The 20136-nt window shown below is 33.6% G+C and overlaps 1 pseudogene; it reads left to right on the forward strand.

Moving 5' to 3' along the window:
* The first annotated feature begins 6551 nt into the window (after nt 1-6551).
* LOC141491850 (ADP-ribosylation factor-like protein 6-interacting protein 1 pseudogene) lies at nt 6552-7216 on the forward strand (annotated as a pseudogene).
* Nucleotides 7217-20136: the final 12920 nt, after the last annotated feature.

Raw genomic sequence — 20136 nt, forward strand, 5'->3', positions numbered from 1 at the left:
TGATGATCAACCTTAATAGACTTGCTCATTCCATCAGTGCAATAATCAGGGACAATTTTAGGGAATCTGAAATGGAGAATACCATCACAAAGACAAATGTTACTATGCTCAATTTAAAAAAAAAGTTGTGTACTACATAATTTTGCTATCTCTATTATTTTTTTTCCTCAAGGATATGTTTATTTTCTCAACACATCCAATTTTGATCAATGTATGACATGAAAACAATGTAAAGATTATCAGACTGCCTTCTGTGTGGGGGTGGGGGAGGGAAGGGGGTTGGGGGAACAATTGTAAAATTAAAACCTTACAAAAATGACAGGTAGAAACTACTACTGTATATAATTGGAAAACAAAATATTTTAAAAAGTAAAATAAAATAGACTATTGATTCTCAAAAATGGGGAAAAGACTTTCTAGAAAATGTTGAACTGATTTCTCTTAGTTATGATGAGCAACTGCATTAATTAAGAAGCACTGGATTTCTTGGGGAAATTACAAAACAGTCTCCTATGATTAACAGCTGCTTATGTGCAGTTCCTTTGTAAAGATTTTAAAGAGGAGAATTGCAGATTTTGAACAGTATCACCCTTTCAGATATCAAAAACAAGGTTCATCTTTTGTTTTATGAAAAGGACCAATGACATCATGGGATAATGTCTTGACTTGTGTAAACTGAATTAAGTGAGACAGAGATGCACAAAGTCATTAGGTTCGTTTTCTCTTCTAGAACAATCAAAGTCCAGTTGCAAGGGAAAAGTTAGCAAGATTGGTTGTAATAGATGACCTTAATGTCTCTGACTTCTGGTCATGTTCTAGAGTGCTCCATAAACCCTTGCTTGAGTAATTTTCATGGCTACTAGAACAAACTGTTCTCATCTATCCATTGTACTGTGGAAATCTTCACTGTTTTGGGTAGACAACTCTATAACTCACTGATGGGTTTGAAGTTGGTTCATTATCTTTAAACTGGTATAGCTAGGCTGGCAAGATGATTTTACCAGAGAGCATGAAATAATTTCTTGGAACCACAGGTCAGAATTAGGTGAAAGAGGTGCACCAAAGGTGGATGAACAGCCCTGAAAAAGTCTTGATAAGTTGTCAAAGAGACGCTAGTCCTTCCTGAACAACCCCAAATAATAGAGAAACAGTACCCATGCCAAGGTTGGCATGAAGCTCAACTAAACCATGCATCACAGTAGCATTTATTAGCAGAACCAAAAAGACAATCAAAAAAATGTGAAATGAAATATAATTTCCAGGAATTTTGTAATAGCATATTCTTATCATCAAAGACAGACCACAAACTTTCATAATCTAACATCTTTCCATGGGTGTGTTATATTTTTGTTTTTGTTTGTTTTTGTTTTTGTTTTTTGGGTTTTTTTGGTTTTTGCAAGGCAAACAGTGTTAAGTGGCTTGCCCAAGGCCACACAGCTAGGTAATTATTAAGTGTCTGAGACCAGGTTTGAACCCAGGTACTCCTGACTCCAGGGCCGGTGCTTTTTCCACTGCTCCACCTAGCTGCCCCTTGGTGTGTTATGTTTTTAACGAAAAGGAAATATCATTTGAGATTATATAGAAGAACAATTTAACCTGATAAGAGATAAGTAGAATAAGTTTCTACTGGAGCTACAATTTTAAGAACCTTACAAACTGCTTAAGTTACTACAATGAAGTAATAACTCTTCAAAGAATGAAAAATATCACACCTTATATTCTTACATCCCCCAAAATCCATCAAGAAGACAATATATATCTTTTTTATGACCTGTTTAAAATTTTACTGAAAATATTTGTTGTATCCTTGAGAAAATTTTTTGACGTGCGATTTTCTACAGCATAAGGCACTTTTTGCTAGCACATGATTGACTAAGAGGCATAGAAAATACTGCCATGCTGTGTCTATTATTATTTGACAATAAAAATACACTGATAAAAATGCAGCCTAATGGGATCTCCTCTAACAAAGTGCATATATTAAAATCCTTTAAGATTTCTTTGATTGGTGCAATCATGGAAACAATTTTTGTTAAATGAACTTCTGATTAGCAATACCACAAAGTATAAGTGAGATAAAAGTGAGGTATAATATGGATTCTAAGGGTGATTGCCAGGGAACAATGCTCTGCAGAAAACCAAAGTGCCTTAAGGAAAACTTCTATACCTATAGATGTTGACATCACTTTCTGAATAATACTATATTGAGAAGCAATTGACTACTTTGATTGTGAGCTGGACTTTTGTGAACCAGGGCTTTGTAATGACTATTAACTGTTGAATTATGCTAGAACTTCTCTTTTTTCACCAGGCAACCAAGAAAATGAAGCAGCATAAAAACTAGCTAAGAAGATTTTAAACCAGGGCTACTTGATGTTATCAGTGATCCTTTGAAAGTAAATTTGAGCCTGTTACTCCTGAAACTGGTCTTGATCATTTCAGATAGAGTTGTGTTTACAGGTAAGTCTTCTCCCTGGACCCTCACTTCCTGCTTGACTTTCCCATACAATGTACCCTTTTAACCATAAAATAAATCAAATACGGATGGGTACCTCATCCTTTTCCCACTGCAATCTTTGAACAACTAAGAGCTTTCTCTTTTTCTGTTCTAGTTTTCAAACTAAACTTTCTTCTCAAACAACAAATTCTTTTATAATGGTTCTAACCTGTGATTGGGCTCTGGCTGATTATAGGTCCCTCTTTTGGGCCTAGCATTTCTTCTATTTTAGCAGTTTGTAGGGCTTTTATTTTAACAACTTTTATTTGGGTACTATGTTCACTTCTGACACCTTTTAGCTTTGTAATAAACTCAGTCTTTCTGAGTCTCAGGTAATTAAGAATTTAAGTTGATGAACCTTCTTTTCCTAATAAAATATTAATTTACTTTGCTGATTATATTAACTCCAGAATATTTTAGGGGCTCTTTAATGGAATCTATAATAATTATGTACATACAGGGAAAAAAGGAGATGAAGAATGCTTATTTCTCATGTTCTAATGTATTGGATATTTTTTTTTTTTGCATTAGTCCTTTGGCACACAAATCTTGGAAAAACATTATACTTGGATAATTATCTCACATTGAGATAATTCTGGGTTACTGTGGTAAATTATTCAATGCTTTCAAAGATCTCTCTCCATCCTTAGACCAAAAAAAATCCCCCAATTTTTCAAAACAATGGCAGTGAGTCATAACAATCTTGATCTTCCAACAATTATAATTGTGATTTCAAGGAAAATGGAGAAATGCATACATAATAAATATAATAATGCATCAGAAAATATCTGTACCTTGTGAACAAGATAAAATAGAAATATTTTGTGAATTAGGCACAAAAGACATATTTAGGGATAGGTAATATTTGATCAATCATAATGGGAGAGATAAAGAGAAGGAAAGTTCAAATGATATTCATGAAATACTGAAAGATCTAGAATAAACCTTTCAAATTTATTAAACTACAGGGGCAAGAATTAAACAATTTGAGAAACCAAAGATAGGTTGTGGTTTATACTACTGCATAGTTTTCCAATGTCTTAAAAAAAATGGGGTCAACAGATGTATCAAAGTTCAAGTACAAATACTAGATTTTTTTTAGATTTCAGATATCAATATCCTTTTCATACAAAAACCTGATATATGTTTGCTATTTCATCTAATTATGCTACTTATGTAAAGCATATATGACTTCTTTTTAGATACACTTTTGTTATTGTTTTTAAATACTGCCAAAATTTTCTCCACTTCTTTCTCTCCCTCCATCCCCTGGAGCTACTCTACAGTAAAAAAAAAACAAAAACAAAACAAATAAAAGCAGTATAACTGATCAATATATTAAAAAAATGTATGTAATGCCCAATTGGTGGACCTCTCCAACAAAGTCAAATTTGATTTTAAAAAAATGTTCAACAGCAAGGACTAAGGTGAGGTTCCTGGGGTGTACCACTAGTAATTTCCCTTCAGCTTATCAATTTTTTCATCCGTACATTTTTGCTTTTATCATGTAATGACTTCCAAACCCACCTAACTGTGGCTACCTTACATTCTCCCAAACTTATCAATAACTGTCACAAGAGACTTTATTTCAAATATATATATAAGTATAATAATCTGTTAAAATAGATTAAGCACATTGTTTTCTTGGTTAATGTAGGCTAACTTTAAAAGATTACTGATTTTGTTTTTCGGTGTTTATAAACTATGATTTTTAATTGAATATTTTAGAATTTAATCTCTACAACTTTTCATTAAATATGGGTTGTTTTGCATTTTAGTCTAAAAATAATGCATGTAATAGTTTTACTTGTGTTAGTAAGGATGTTATATTCTAATACAGGGTTAAATTTTTTTTGGGAAGGTACCCTATAAAGCTGAGGAAAGGGCATACTCCTATTACCATTCAGTTTTATCCATAAGTCTATCATATCTAACTTTTCTATCTATCATTTCTATCTTATGTTTAGATTTATCTGGTTCTGAAAGGGGAAATTTACTTCCTCCATTATTATAATTTTACTATTTCCATTGAACCTCCCTTGTAAGAACTTGGATATTATGCCAATTAGTGCAAAAATAACACTGATATAATTTCATTGTCCATGGATCTTTTAGCAAAATGTGGTTTCCCTGCTTATCTCATTTGGTTAGGTCTATTTTTGCTTTTGCTTTGTCTGTTGCTACCCCTGTTTTTATTTTATTTTTATTTCTTCACCTAAGTTGGAACAAGCTAAGAATCTGAGCCAGTCCATTATTTTTACTCTTGTGTGTCTATTTCAAGACTGCTGGATTTCTGTTTTTAATCCATTCTTCTTTCTGCTTTCAATTTATGGGAGACTTCATCCCATTCACATTCACAGTTTTGATTATTGTGTATTTTCCTCTATCCTATTTTCCTTCCTTTTTATTTTTTTCTTTCTACATTCTCTCTCCTTTCTCAAAAGTTTCTTTTCTTTGGACCACTTATATCCCTTAATTAACCTCCTAGCAGGAGCCTCCCTTTGTATTATCCCCTTTACCTCATACTTCTGTATTTTATAAGATGGATTTATATAGCCAGGTAAATTTGTTATGTTATTGTCTCTTGAGGCAATTTTGATGAGAGTAAGGTTTAAGTATTATCCACTGTAAAATCTCTTTATTGAAAAACTCTTTTGCATGAGATAATTTTCTCTCCTCTTCCCTTCCCTCCCCCCTTGGTGCATATCTCTTTTTCTCATCTTTTAATTATTTTAGGACTTCTCATCATACTCAGCTTATAGCTGTACCTCTTCCTATGTATATCTGTACCTGCTAGCTGTCCTAATAATTATAAAGCTCTTTGAAGTTCTAAGTATCATTGTTTCATATGAGAATGTAAATAGTTTAAACTTATGATTTCTTATGATTTCTTTTTTCATGTTTACCATTTATGATTCTCTCAAGTCCTGCATATGAAAGTCAATTGCTTTTCTGCACTGGTTTATTTTAATAGGAATTCTTGAAAATTATTTCATTAAACATTCATTTTTTCCCTTTCTGAACTAGTAAACTCAATTTTGATTATTTTTGTGGAAGCTGCCTAATTTTTTGTGATTTTTTGGCTCCAAAACATTTGATTTTTTTTCCCTGAACACTTATGCAAGATTTCTTTACCTGTAGCTCTGGAATCTGGCTATAGTATTCATAAAAGTTTTGATTTTGGAATCTCTTTCAAAAAATGATTCATGAGTTCTTTCAATTTTGATTTAACCTATGGTTCTAGAATATTGTGGTAGTTTTCCTTGGCAATTTCTTGAAGTATGAAGTCTAGGTTTTTTTTTAACATCATTTTTCAACTATTCCAAAAGAATTAAATTGTCTCTCAATCAATTTTTCAGGTCAGTTTTATTCTTCAATGAGATTATTTCACAGTTTCTTCTTTTTCCATTTTGACTTTGCTTTTTTGTCTCAAAGTTATCTTTCACTTTCCCAAATGTCTTCATTTTTTTTCCCTTCTTTTTTTGGCAATGCAGGGAAATGGGGTTAAGTGACTTGCCTGAGGTCACACAGCTAGTTAATTATTAAATGTCTGAGGCTGGATTTGAACTCAAGTTCTCCTGACTCCAGGACCTATGCTCTATCCACTGTGCCATCTAGCTGCCCCAAAGGTCTTCATTTCTTCAGTGAATTTCTATATTTCATTTTCCATTTGGCCAATTCTGTTTTAGAAGTTAATTTTTTCATGTTTTATCTTTTTTTGATGCCTCTTTTGCCAAGTATTCTTCATCATTTTCTGGCATCTCGTTTCCTCTCCTAATTTTTTCTCTGACTCTCTTACATTTGATTTTTTTCTAGGGCAATGGGGTTAAGTGGCTTGCCCAAGACCACAGGGCTAGGTAATTTTAAGTGTCTGAGGCCGGATTTGAACTCAGGTACTCCTGTCTCCAGGGCCAGTGCTCTATCCACTCTGCCACATAGCTACCACACATTTGATTTTTAAAATCCTTTTTGGGAGGAGCTGGGCAGGTTGGCTGGCATCCTGCTTTCTTTTTTGTATGTAGAATTCTGCGTCTTCTGCTGAGCCTCAGAGGTGCCACGGTGGTCATGGAGGAAGGAGATAACCGCAGCAGCAACCTGCTGGCTGCTGAAACTGCCAGCCTGGAAGAACAATTGCAAGGATGGGGAGAAATGATGTTAATAGCTGATAAAATTCTTCGATGGGAAAGAGCTTGGTTTCCTCCTGCAGTCATGGCTGTTGTTTCTTTGGTATTCCTTTTGATCTACTACTTGGATCCATCTGTTCTTTCTGTGTTTCCTGTTTCATTATGTTTTTATGCCTGGCTGACTACCTTATACCCATTCTTGCTCCTAGGATATTTGGCTCCAATAAATGGACTACTGAGCAACAACAAATATTTCATGAAATTTGCAGCAATCTAGTAAAGACACGGTGCAGAAAACTGTTGGCTGGTGGAGACGTCTCTTCACACTGAAGGAAGAAAAACCTAAAATGTACTTCATGACCATCATTGTTTCCCTTGCTGCAGTTGCTTGAATTGGACAGCAAGTCCACAATCTTTTCCTCAACTACCTTATTGTAACTTTCTTACTGCTACTTCCTGGACTAAACCAACATGGAATCATTTCGAAGTATATTGGAATGGCCAAAAGGGAGATAAACAAGCTCCTCAAACAAAAGGAGAAGAAAAATGAATGATGTATCTCTTTCATTCATTATCATAAATGTGACACGGTGTCCTAGGGAACCAGTTTCTACAAAGTATGTGTACTAAAATATTACAGAGGCATATTTTTGCTTTCTCATTTAACTTTCTGACTGGCTCTTGATAAGAATCTGAGATTGGTCAATTGAAAGGCTGGTGTCTTTGTGTAAAATTCAACAGAATGTGTATTCACTGAAAGGGCCCCCCTCTGAACTTCTTGTACTTTTATTACCCAAGGTTAACTGTACTGGCATTTTTAGGGAACTAAAACAACCCTATAGAATAGTATACTTGTAATTCACTAGTAATTCACTTTAATCCTTTAGAATGTTAGCAGTAACTTGAGTATTACAGTCCATCTTAATAGTGCAATATCTCAGGTTAAACTTTTCCTCCTGGAGAAATAGTGATGGTCTTTGGGTGTGAAAAAAAAGTAAATTTCATATCCTCCTTCAAAAAGTTAGCTCCATGGATATAAAAACCAGTTTTGTCACTTCTGGTGAAGAGATCAATTAGCATTGATTTTCCATTCTATTCATTATGGAGATAGATAATCACAGAATTACTAAAAAATGGTTCCATGGCTTAGCTAAAGTTAACCTTTTCCCCCTAAGGAATACCTTGGAAATGTGCAGAAATTTGCTATTTCTGCCAAGTAGCAATCTAGCATATTGTTGTCAGTCATTCTTGTGTCTTCACACTTTAGATATAGGAACTTCTACTTAGAAAATTGAGAAACTTCCTTATAGTAACTCCTAAACAGAGTCCTGCTGTTATAATTATCTAAATCCCTGACCTGGAGGAGAGGGCAAAGGAAGGACTAATGAATAGAGTCACCATTAACCAAATAAGAGTTTATGACCAATAGTATTCACCCATAGCTCTAAGGCCAAACAGTAAAACTCACCCTTAAATTGTTTGTCCAGCCCCACTCTAGTAGATAAACAGATCTTATAAGATACTATTTTAAATTCTCACACCTATAATGTTACAACTCAAGACACTGCTGTCACCATAGTTTAATATAAAAACAAGTGGTTGTTCCAGTCCTTTTCTTTGACCACTCCAAAAAGAAAAGGGCTTTTGCTAAAAGCATGTTAGAAAGTCTGCCTCTGTTATGTGTTTTGAATTTATCATATATTCAAATTATAGTCAACCTAATAGCCAGAAATTGAGTTGGCTTTGAATTTGAATAAAGAAACCTCTGAAGCTTGCAGCTCTTCTTCACCAACACCCTGCTCCCTGTGAAAAATGTCAAGGAATGTTTAGAAATAATACTTAAACTCATTTTAATAAGTATAATGTAGTTTTGTGAATTTAATTGCACTGAAATTAAAACAACTGGGCTGTGATATTTATGTTCTAACAGTAAAATTTTGTTTTCACTTTACTACTGTGGTCAAGGAGCCCATGTAGCATGATTAGTTTTTTGAATGTTGTCCGATATACAAACCACCTAGAAAATATTACATGTATTTCCTCTTGTAAATAAGCCTGTCTTCATAGCTGTTTTTTTGTGTTGTACCTTTTGATGGCCTCTGCTGTTTTAATCCTGTATTTTCCTTCTGTGTTTTGTGTAGAAAGAGGCAAGAAGAGAATAAAGAGGGAGGGGAAAATAAAAATATTAAACTCTTCAAAAAATCCTTTTTTGAATTATTCCAAGGATTCTTTTTGGGTTTATGTCCAAATAACCTTTTTTTCCCTTTAGGGCTTTGCTTGAATCTTTTTTAACATTACTGTCTCCTTCCCTATACCCATGATCAGACCTACTATTGTTGGGTTCTTGTGTATTTGTTCATTTTTCAACACCATTCATTTACTTTTATATTTATGTTGAAATTGGGGTCTCCTCTTGGGGTAAAGGGTATATTGCCTTAAACTTCGACCTTTTTAGTTCTGCTGTCATCATAGGCAGTTCTGAGAATTTCTAGGTTTTTCTTGCTTTCCAGATGATATAATCTAAGGAGAGAGGTGACCACTATTTTCCTGGTTTGTGTTTTGGTTTTTACTCAGGAAGGGGCTTTCTTCCAGGTTAGCCTCAAGTACTTTCATGCCTCTTGTCCCCAGAACTGTAATCAGGTCTTTTGTTCTCCTGTAGCCATAAGTGCCATTGCTCCTTTTTGCCTTTGAAGTCAGACAAGGGCCCTTGCTCCCTTTTGAGTGAAAACAACCACTATTCTCCACTCTGAAACTATGATCAGAGTCCCTGCTTCCCTGGGGTTACAAGTGTTAGTGCTCTTTGTCCTGGAACTGTAGGCCAGAACTGTATTTGGGCAAGGTAGCATCCTGCATTCAATGCCAGCAAATTATCCTGCAGAATCTCTTTCTGATCAGTTGTCTGATCCCCTATTGCCTATGGGCTGAGCTCATGAAGATGCCAACTCTCTCCAAGGTCTGCTCTTTGCATTGCTAGAATTGTCTTGAACTGGAAAATTATCTCACCCCAACCTTTTGTTGGTTCAGCTATTACAGATTTTTGAGACATTAATTTTAGGTAGTTTGTAGGGAAATAATGAGATAGTAAATCTGAGTTGCTGCCTCCTCCCCACTATTTTGGCTCCATAGAACAGTTCTATTCTATAGAAATGAAATTTTGAAGAGGTATATGGGAAAGTGAAGGAACTGATAGATTGAGTATAGGTAATTTTTTAAATTAATCTGGTGGTGATGGAAAGGAGGGAAAAGGGATACTAGTTCAGTGAGGTAAGATAGGAAAAAGAAAGTACTTTCTAGGACTTGGAAGAATTTGTAGGCAGATAATAAGGAGCAAAAAGAAATTTAAAAAATTAATGAAATAAGGATCCTTGTTACATCTGTGTCCTAGAAGAGGCAGTAGAACTTGTATCAATAGAAATAGTAAATGAACTAACATTGTACAGAGTTTAGATTTACCTGTGCTTCAGATAAAATAGGTGATAATACTGAATAGATTTTAGGAGAAGAGTAGTCTATCAATAGGCATCTATAAGCACTGACCATGTCTTGGGCTCAATGCTAAACTCTGAGGATACAAAGAAAAACAAAAGACAATATCTGCCTAAAAGATCTCAGAGAACTGAGGGAGTTTATATAGAATGAGCTTAAAATCAGTGAAACAATCTTCAAGAAACTTTGAGGTATGGTTGGGTAGGGACTGAGAGACAGAAAGAGGGAGGAGGGAGGGGGAGAGAGAAAAAGAGAGAGAGAGAGAGAGAGAGAGAGAGAGAGAGAGAGAGAGACAGAGACAGAGACACAGAGACAGAGAAAGACGTTTCAACTAGCTACTGTGGAGAATGGGATAAAGTATCAACTAAGTAGATTGTCAAGTAGCAGTAAGGCAAAGGACAAATGTGGTTGGTTATAAAATAATAAAATATAGGACAATGTTATTAACTTGCCCAAGGAGACTAGAAGTTGAAAACCATCTATAGAGGAAAATGAAAGAAAAATGGGTAATATAGTCTGATACAATTTGGAGAATTTAAAAACACTGGCATTCTGATATAAATGAAAAACCAATTTCATGGAACTTAGTGGGAGAAGTAGAAAGATAATGAGAAGAATGTAATTTCAACATTTGGTATATTGAAAGTAATGCAGCTCTTTGCCTAGTTCTTGTGATTAAAGTGCCACACTGCCAATTTGAGGTTGAGAGGAGGAAGAAGAAGTTATTTGGTAGAAGAAATTGAAGAACATGACATTTACATGTAAATAAATGGTCATCCTTATGATTTATGAAATTCTCAAAGATGGATAAGGGAAAGAAAATGAAGAGATAACCATATCCAGATAACTAAATCATAGAAGCAACTGGGATGGGGCATGTTGCATTGGAAAGAACACAATTTAGAGTCAAAGAACGTACTGTTTTTCCTATTAATACCTGTTATTGGAAAAATATCACGATTTCTCTGGTATGAGTATTCCCATTTCTATAATGAGACAGTTGTTATGAATGACCTTAAAAGTCCCTTTCAGCTGGAAAACTTCTGATAACCCCAGGATGACCCTTCACATTGGTAAATAGAAGAACCAATTAGTTTGAGAAAAGACATACAAAAATAATCCTTTAGTGATAGATATATAATAAATGCTTCATTACAACCTGTTGATTAATTTGAATATCCATGGAGAATACAAATTATGAGTTTTTATAATTTGAAACCTTAGTCTGTGAAGTATTTTCAAAGTGTTTCAACTTCTTTCTTTTATTGGGCACATTATATTCCATTAGGGAGATTAAACAGATCCAAGTTGATTACTTGTTTTTCAGCCCCACAAGATAGGAGAGACTTATACTAGCTACAGATGAGAAAATGCAATAAATGAAGGAAAAAAAGAACAAGAAATCCAGAGAGAGTAAGGCTATTAACATTTAAGATTGTTTTGCTAAAGGTGACACAGATGTTGAAAATCATTCTTAATCTACTACTATGTTTTACAAAGGAATAAAGTAAATCCCCAGTCTCATTTCAAACAGTATAGAAGACAGTTAAATAAAAATGGAGTTTAAAAGTGGAGGAAAAGGAGAAAGAAAAGGAAAACATTAACATCCAGAACTTTTTAGCATCCATCCACATGTGATGGGTAAATCTAATACTGTCAAACCTTAATTCACTGTTAAATTTTCTGATAAACAAAACTTCAATAATAAAACTGACTTTTTTGTTGCAAACATATTTCATTTTCACTTTTTATTTTTCAGAGTCCTTTAGGCTAAACATCACTGACATTTTCTTTGATCATTGAGGAGACTGGTCTTTCTGAGCATCAGTTTTCTCTACAGTTCTGTAGGTTTAGATAGAAAGCAGAAGGAAAGAGAACTGAACTTCCTCACTAATAAGCTGAGGTGTATATTCCAGAATTCTGTTGGGGAGATGTTTTTTTAAATTTCTTTTTGACATTAATTACAAAAGTCATTCAATCAATTGATTTTTTTCTTACTTAATATCTTTTGCCTTAAAAATGTAATCAAGCCAAAGCATCTGCTTTATTAGGGATTCCAGTAAATTGAATTCTGATTAATCAGGGTTTTATGTAATCCCTATGCCAAATGAAAAAAAATAGTAAAAATAAAATGATTGGTGTGCTGATTGTTCAAATAATAGATTGTAAGTTTGCATTTGAAACTAATAATCCATCTCTAACAAAGGAAAGCATTGTAAACATTAGATGAATGAATGTTGCAATGTTCTGTCATGCGTTTTCTGTTTATCAGAGCTCTTTTTCACCATCAGAATGTTAAAATGTCATTATTGTGATGAACACCTCATTTGGGTTGGTAATTGAGTTGTGCTTTGAGGAAAACTAGAATTCTAGCCTTTTTTTAATTTTAGAAAGGTTTTATTTTTAGTTTTATAATTTTTTGCCCCAATCTTGCTTCCCTCCCCCCACCCCCCACAGAAGGCAGTTTGTTAGTCTTTACATCCTTCCCATAGTATGCATAGAATTCCAGCTTTAAAAAAAAGATATTTTAAGGTAATATGATTAGCTGCCAAATGGATAACATAGTCACTATGAAAGTTGATATTAGAGGAGAGAGTAATCATTTCAGAGTAGAGTGCATTGAAAAGGTTTCATGAAAGCAAACAAATCGAAGTTGGTCCTTGAAATATAGATTCTCTATGTATATAATCTACTATTACTTTTACTCTACTATATAAAATCTTAGTTAATTTTAGGATGCTCAACTCAAGTCAGGATTTTTAGCTTACTGTTCTTTCCAATAAATCATATGTCCCCCACCCCACTCCTTTAATCCATACTATTCCTAGAATAGTTTCCCTTCTTCTCTGTTTTTCTTTGGGCCTCCAATGGTGCTATTGCTTTTTGCTCACTCCTTTTCTATATTCCTCTACAATAGCTATACCTATTTCTTCTACTCAAATGGTTCTCCATATCCACCATAGAAAATATGAATTATTGGTCCTGCTATTCAAGGATCTTTTATAATCCATTTTCAATACAACTTCCTGGTTTTTATGAATTCTACATATCAGCCAAATTGAATGATTCTCTATTCCCTGTTGCTCACATTCTAATCCTTTTGGATGCAAGGCATGAGTTTTGTCTACCTCTATATCCTTTGTACTTAGCAGAGTAGATTACTTTTGGCAGATGGAAAAGGAGATGGAGATAAAAGGAGAAAAAAATATTGCTTAAAGAAAACAGTTCATTACTTATATTGCAATGTTCAAGAAGATAATATTTTAATCAAAAACCAAAATATGCACATTTTCAAAATCTCTGATTATACCAACAAAATGGTCCATCTGGCAATTTTTCTCAACTATATATATATATATAAATATGTGTGTGTATGTGTGTGTATGTATATATATATATATATATATATATATATATATATATCTTAAAAAGTCATAGTTAATAGCTGACTTTTGCACTTTGTTCATATGTTTTAGATCAGCAAGGATTAGAACTTATCCATGTCACTGGTGTATAGCTTAAAGGAAGGATATGAGGAAGAGATATACCACAACAATTTTATATCACAGCAATGATTATCTGCTTGGGAGTTAGAAAACAGTAGACTTGAATGAGGAAGGCAGTTTAGGGGAGAAAACATGTTCTTTCAATGCAGATCAACAGCTGTTAAACAGGTTATAATATTAGAGAGTTTCTTGTGACTATAAGAGGCTAGAACAATGACAAATCTAGAATCACATAGCCAGTAGATAACAAAAGCAGGGCTTGAACCCAATGCTAACCTTTCTGATAAGCTCTGTTTCCTCTTGCATTGCATATAAAAATAACTAAATGTTAAATTGAATCCCATCATTGATTTGGCACTTAGAATTAAACTTCCATTTTATATTGTCACATTACATATAAACTCAGTTTTCTAATAGGTTGCAATTCCTCTAGAATAAGAATTCATGTTGCATATCTCTTTGTATCACCAGTGCTTAGTAAAGCACTTTATAAGGAGTATGGAGTCAATGTTTTGGTTATTTTCAAGACAATAGAAAAGCACAAGACAACATAGACAACAAATAATTAAGTCTTAACTTGTGAACTGTTTGGTTTAAGTAGAGTAAGGTAAAAGTAAAGTCAAAGTTATGGAGTGATAAAGGGAGATAAAACTAGAAGGACAAATTGGAGTTAGTTTATGGAAAGTCTTGTGAATATTCTATAGCCAAGTGGAAACTTGAGGGAAAAGTTCAGAAGACAAATGAATGCTTCCAAAAAGTCTGCAAAAAAGTTAGACCATGACTATAGTGCATTAATTTGAGGCATGTATTTTCATTAAAACTAGTTTAGAAAGACTTAATTTTCAGGGTTAAATTTGCTAGTTTATGTTTTGGACCAATAGAAATCAAGATTTTGATTCACAGCTGGATGATTTGAAGGGTTTGAGCAATATTACCTAATAAATACTACATCAAATGCTATATCACAAGGAAATCTGTTTGAAGAGTTAAATGTTTGGTAGCATTAGGCTAACTGAAGAGGTTAAGTCCAGAGAATGCAACTAGCACCAGGACCTAAGCCAAGGAAGAAGGATGCAGATGACTAAATCATGATGAGAATCAAAATTCTGATTGTTTCACTTCTAGTAAGGTAGTGTATAGATTTGTAGTTTTAGACAAGTTATTAGAGACAAGTAGTCATGTGGAAACACACCCTGACAATAGTCCCATCTGGCTTTTCATGTATATTATTGGGATCAAATTGCAGCTAGAATTTATGCCCTTGAAAGTAATACAATTTAAAAAAAAGAATGAGGGCTTAACTGTTGAGAATATATAACAATTAATTGTAATGAATCTTAGAAAAAAAAAGATGTGAACATCATTGATGTTGCAACCAAGAATATTTATTTAGGTTGTTGAGTTTATGCATCTGGTGAAAGGACTGTGCCCATGACAAAAGTAGAGTTTGTTGGAAGAAAAAAATGTTATATTCATTAAAAGAAGCCTGTGACATATAGTTCCTTTAGTATCTCAGCTTGAGTTATGTTCTTGCGTTGTGCACAAGCACACACAATGTGAATTATCACCTACCCTGTGACTTTAATCATGTGCAAGTTTCATTTCCTAGTTTTAGAAAATACTTTTTCCTCCCTGAATGATTTTATTGCAGATAAAACAATCTAGCCTTTAATGGCATAGAAACACATCTTACTGAAATATTAAAAATTCATATAAGTACCACCATTCCATAAATACAAGGCTAAGTAGTAGATCATTAGAAAAACAGTTCTTAGTTTATGCCTCTCTCTCTTTTAAAGACATGGGTATGTTCCAAGAAGGAAAGACCCAGCATGGTCCTTAATTATTGGATTTGTATAAATAAAATGGCAACAATACATAGGACAAACAAGTTTCTTTTAAATCTCTTTGCTTTTTTTAAAAGAAATAATGAAAATAATGGGGAAAAAGTTAAGATTCTTGAATTTATTGGTAGTCCCTGCTTTACACCATATTGAATTAATGCCTTGTAAACATTTTTCTTTTGGGAAAATTGACTAAAATTATGCTGTCCTTGCTTCTCTGTTCTTGCTTCCCTGTTCAGTTGTTTTGCAGGCAAGAAAGGTCATATCTTGGTTAAAAAGCAGAAAACAAAAAACAAAAAGTGTACACAATTTTTTTTTAACAATTGAAACAAAATAATTTACTGTGAAAAACTGAACAATTACATACCAATAGATTTCATCTCTTGAATTTTTCCTTAATAGAGGTGGGGTTAATAAGAAAATAGAATGATTACTAAGTTAAGTTCATTATTGATAAGAGGAAGTTAAATTGAGTAGAAAGCACACATTGAACTGGGAATGAGGAAATTTGAATTCTGATGTTGACTCTGCCACTCTCTGCCAAGGTGTACTTGGGTAGTCACTTAAAATCTTTCAGTCTCAATTGCTTCATTTTTAAAATAAGGAAGCTAAATTTGATCTCTCACTTTTCTTTCAACCTTAATAGTTTATGACAGTCCAAAATAATGATGAAGGTAATCAACATATAAAAGACTAAAGAAGCTCAAGCCAACACAAAGATTAGGGAGATCTCAAAAACATTCAGTTAAAAACTTTTATTATCCTCTATGCTCCAGGAACAGAAGGCAATATTAGGCAAATATTCTGGTCATATCAAGAATGAATTAATTTTGCCCCAGGTGATCTCACTTTCATCCTTTATCTTTTTCTTTTAAGAACAGTAAAGCACTGAAAGGACAATGATTTATGATTCTTTTTTGATAGCCCTGGTAGGAAAAAGAACAACCACAACTTTTTTTCTCCTTAAGAGCAAGAATAGCAAATCAGAGACCTCTCTTCTACTTAAAATTATGTAATGGATATGGCGGGTGCCTAAAAGCCAGGAAAACCTGGGTTCAAACCTTGCCTCTGATACATACTGACTGTGTAACCAGGGTATAAACTTCTAGGTATTCTAAGGTCAGCACTTTTCAAAGTGGAGGTTATTCATGCCCACAGACAATAAATAGGATTAGCCCAAAGGATTTTTGGTAAGGCATTTTCAGGGAAGGAAAATAGGTTATACTCCAATCTCTGTAAGATAGCCAATATGTACTTGTCTCTCAATACAGATAAATCACTCCTTCATTCCCTTAACACTCTCTGAAATAAAATGTAGTAATCCAATAAACCCAGGCATTTGAAGCATCTAGGTAGGCAAAATTCTTTATTTCACATTCCCATCATTTTATAAACCTTTTTTTTTTTTAAGGCAATGGGGTTAAGTTACTTGCCCAAGATCACATAGCTAGGCAATTATTGTCTGAGGTCAAATTTGAACTCAGGTCCTTCTGACTCCAGGTCTGGTGCTCTATCCACTGTCCAACCTAGCTGCCCCACTCCCATCCCTTATGGGATGTGATCGTACTACACATTTTCTCTCCCAGGTCCTCTAGAATTTGCCAAGCCCTAAAAGTCTTGGAGGAGCAACTCCTGAATAAGAATATTTACTCTTCTCTTTCATTTTCTAGGAATCATTGTGAAATAATATAAAAGAGTGAGTATGGATGTCCTGTGGTCTGAATCACATATGGCATACTAAATTGCATAGTAGATTTCCTCACAAACTCACCCTGTCCAAATTTCCCTATTACAATTTAGAATTCTACATTCTTCTACAGAATTTCTCTCTCTTAACTTTGCCCTTCCTCACTTCACATATGATTATCTTGTCATTTATACATTCATAGCATTTCTCTATATCCTTCTATTTCATATAACCATAACCATCATTTCTCTTGCTTAGGCTATTGGAATAACTTCCTAAAATTAGACTTCTTGCCTCAAGTCTTCCCACCCCCCTTTAATCCATCCTCTAAATATCTCCCAAATCTATTTCCCCCTCAAAACATTTGGACATATCTTGTCACTATACTTCAATGGCTCCCTTCAATATTGTATGATCAAATAAACTTTTATATTTATCTCATCTTTTTAACCCCAAAGTAGTCAGATTGATTTATTCCAATTAGATGAAACATTTGCATTGATTGCTAGTTGAAAGGTGTAGAATGTCAATTTGTTAAGCTGAAGATAGTGTATCATTTTTACTGTGTTATATTTGGCAATTTGGTAATTTTTGGTATTTTTTTCTGTTTAATAGCTAACAGAAGATGTGGACAGAATAGTTAGGACCAGTCACTTATGAGAATGAGAAAATTCTTTGCTTTTGTGTGGGAATGATTACTAAACATCAGCTTTAGAAAGCTGCATGGCTACAGACATTATTCCCACCTTACCCCCAGCAACAGTATCCCTCTTCAAGCAGAGAATCTAGATTCAAATACAGAAGAGAGGCTACCCTTTTAAGCCTTTAAACTGTTCTGGAAAGTCCAGATCACTGAATAACAAATTTTTACCATCTTAAAATAATTTTTTCCCATTTCTCAGTGTCCTGTTTTAGTATCATCAGAATGACTGCCTTAATAACTTTAAAAACACTGTATCAAGCTTGGGATTCATTGTTTCTAAGCAATGACTGATTCTGTCTAAGAAGAATATGAGGGAAATAAGAGACAATTTTCTATAGGTTATCTTCTTCTGCTAGTCCCACTGATAACTGTATAGGAAATTTCCCACAAATCCCACTTTATCCCTCAGAGGTCCCATTCTGCATCTACAAAATATTTGAGACTATAAAACTTTTAGAATAAAAAAGGAAATCTAGAGATCATGAAGTTCAATTGCCTAATATGGATGAAGACAGTCTCAGAGCACTTATGATTTGCCCAAGATAATATAGCTAGTTAGTAAAAATTGGTACTACAAAGCAGGTATTATGACTTCCAATTCTTTCCACTATGCCATTCTTAAGATTTACTGTGTCAGAAAATTCCATTGAAGTATAAGATGAATCTTATTTCAGAATATTTTTTGGTGTACTGCAAATACCACCATTGTAATATATGTAACCATTTTTCCTTCTCTACAATGCTCAAGTAAAAAATAAAAGAAATAGGGAAAAGATAACACATAGGAGGGAAACCTTTTGCTTTTTTTCTGTTTCCCATTGTTAACTATAAAATCACAGAAATCTCAAAAGAATGTTGTGCTCAATTCAGCTATAGGAGAACATGAGAAAAACTGGAATTGTACTCAATTCCACAGTGTGTAATAGAGAAATGCTGGTCAGAAGTATGATGAGTTGTCAGTGGAAAGGGAAGCAGCAAAGAATCTGCAAGACTCTCAGAAGGAAAAGGTGACATAAAGTCAGCTTGAGTCAAAAAGTATTCTTGGAAAACTCAAAGCAAGAAATTCTAGATAATTACGTGCTTTGAGTTTTCCATTATCTCAACTGTACATTATCTCAACTGCTGGACCTCTTTTAGCTTTCATCCTATTCAATTTTTTATCTTCTACACCTCAAGCAAAATCCCATTGGAATTTCTTTCCAAGACCTAAAATCTGGACATTGGAAGAGTCCAACATACTGGTAGGTGATGAATAAGGACATGAAGGAATACTAGGATCCTAGGGCCAGGGCTACAGTGGGGAAAAACCTGTGTTCTTGGGATCTCAAGTTGAGAATTTCTCTTTAGTTGGAAGTCTTTGCATTTGTTAAATACTTTTAAAAGGGTAAAAATTCATACTCCAATGAATTATTGTCAAAGGATAGCAATAGTTCTCAAAGAAGAAATGTTTAATAACTACCTATTATTCAAAATGCCTAATAAAATAAACAAGCCAAAACAATTTTGAGAAGTCATCTTATATTCATTACATTGGAAAAGATAGTTAAAAATCCCCCCAATAAATTTCAGTGTTGTTGGGATTATAGGGAAAAATACATAGTATTTAAAAATGACAGTTGAGGGTGGCCTATGAATTGATACATTTTTGGGGAGCAAGAAAATCAGAATTATGCATTCCAAGCTCTACAGCATTCCATACTCTTTGACCCAGGAGTCAATATTAGTATTATACTTTAAGGATGCTACTGCAGAAAAAAACTCTTTGTACAGAAATATCCATAGCAGCATCATTCATAAAAACATATATTGTCTGTAGTGTTTTACAGTTAACTCCTATATCTAAGGATAAGGGTATGTTTGAACAAATTGCAGTATATAAACAGAATGGAATATGATTGTTTCTTAATAAACAGAAATGTAAAGACTACAAAGAAAGATGGAAAGATTGATATGAAGAGAGAAGATAAAATAAGAAAGAGATTGAGTATAATTATAAAATCATAGTATTAAAAGCAACATTCTTTTCCCCACAAAAAGTATAGAAATAAAGATATATGAATTAAAAAGAAAACAAAATGATATGGTACATTTACTTTTTTAAGTTAATTTTATTTAAATAATGTTTGTATTTTCATATATAAGTACATTGTTGAGTATGTGATTGATGATTTGCTGCTATGCTTAGAATAAAATTTTAAAAAATTTATGATTATGCATGTATATATGTATACACACAAAACATCTGTGTCAATTGTCTATACACACACATACAAATGTACATAGATGTGT

Source organism: Macrotis lagotis, chromosome 6, assembly GCF_037893015.1.
Source record: "Macrotis lagotis isolate mMagLag1 chromosome 6, bilby.v1.9.chrom.fasta, whole genome shotgun sequence".
NCBI lineage: Eukaryota > Metazoa > Chordata > Mammalia > Peramelemorphia > Peramelidae > Macrotis > Macrotis lagotis.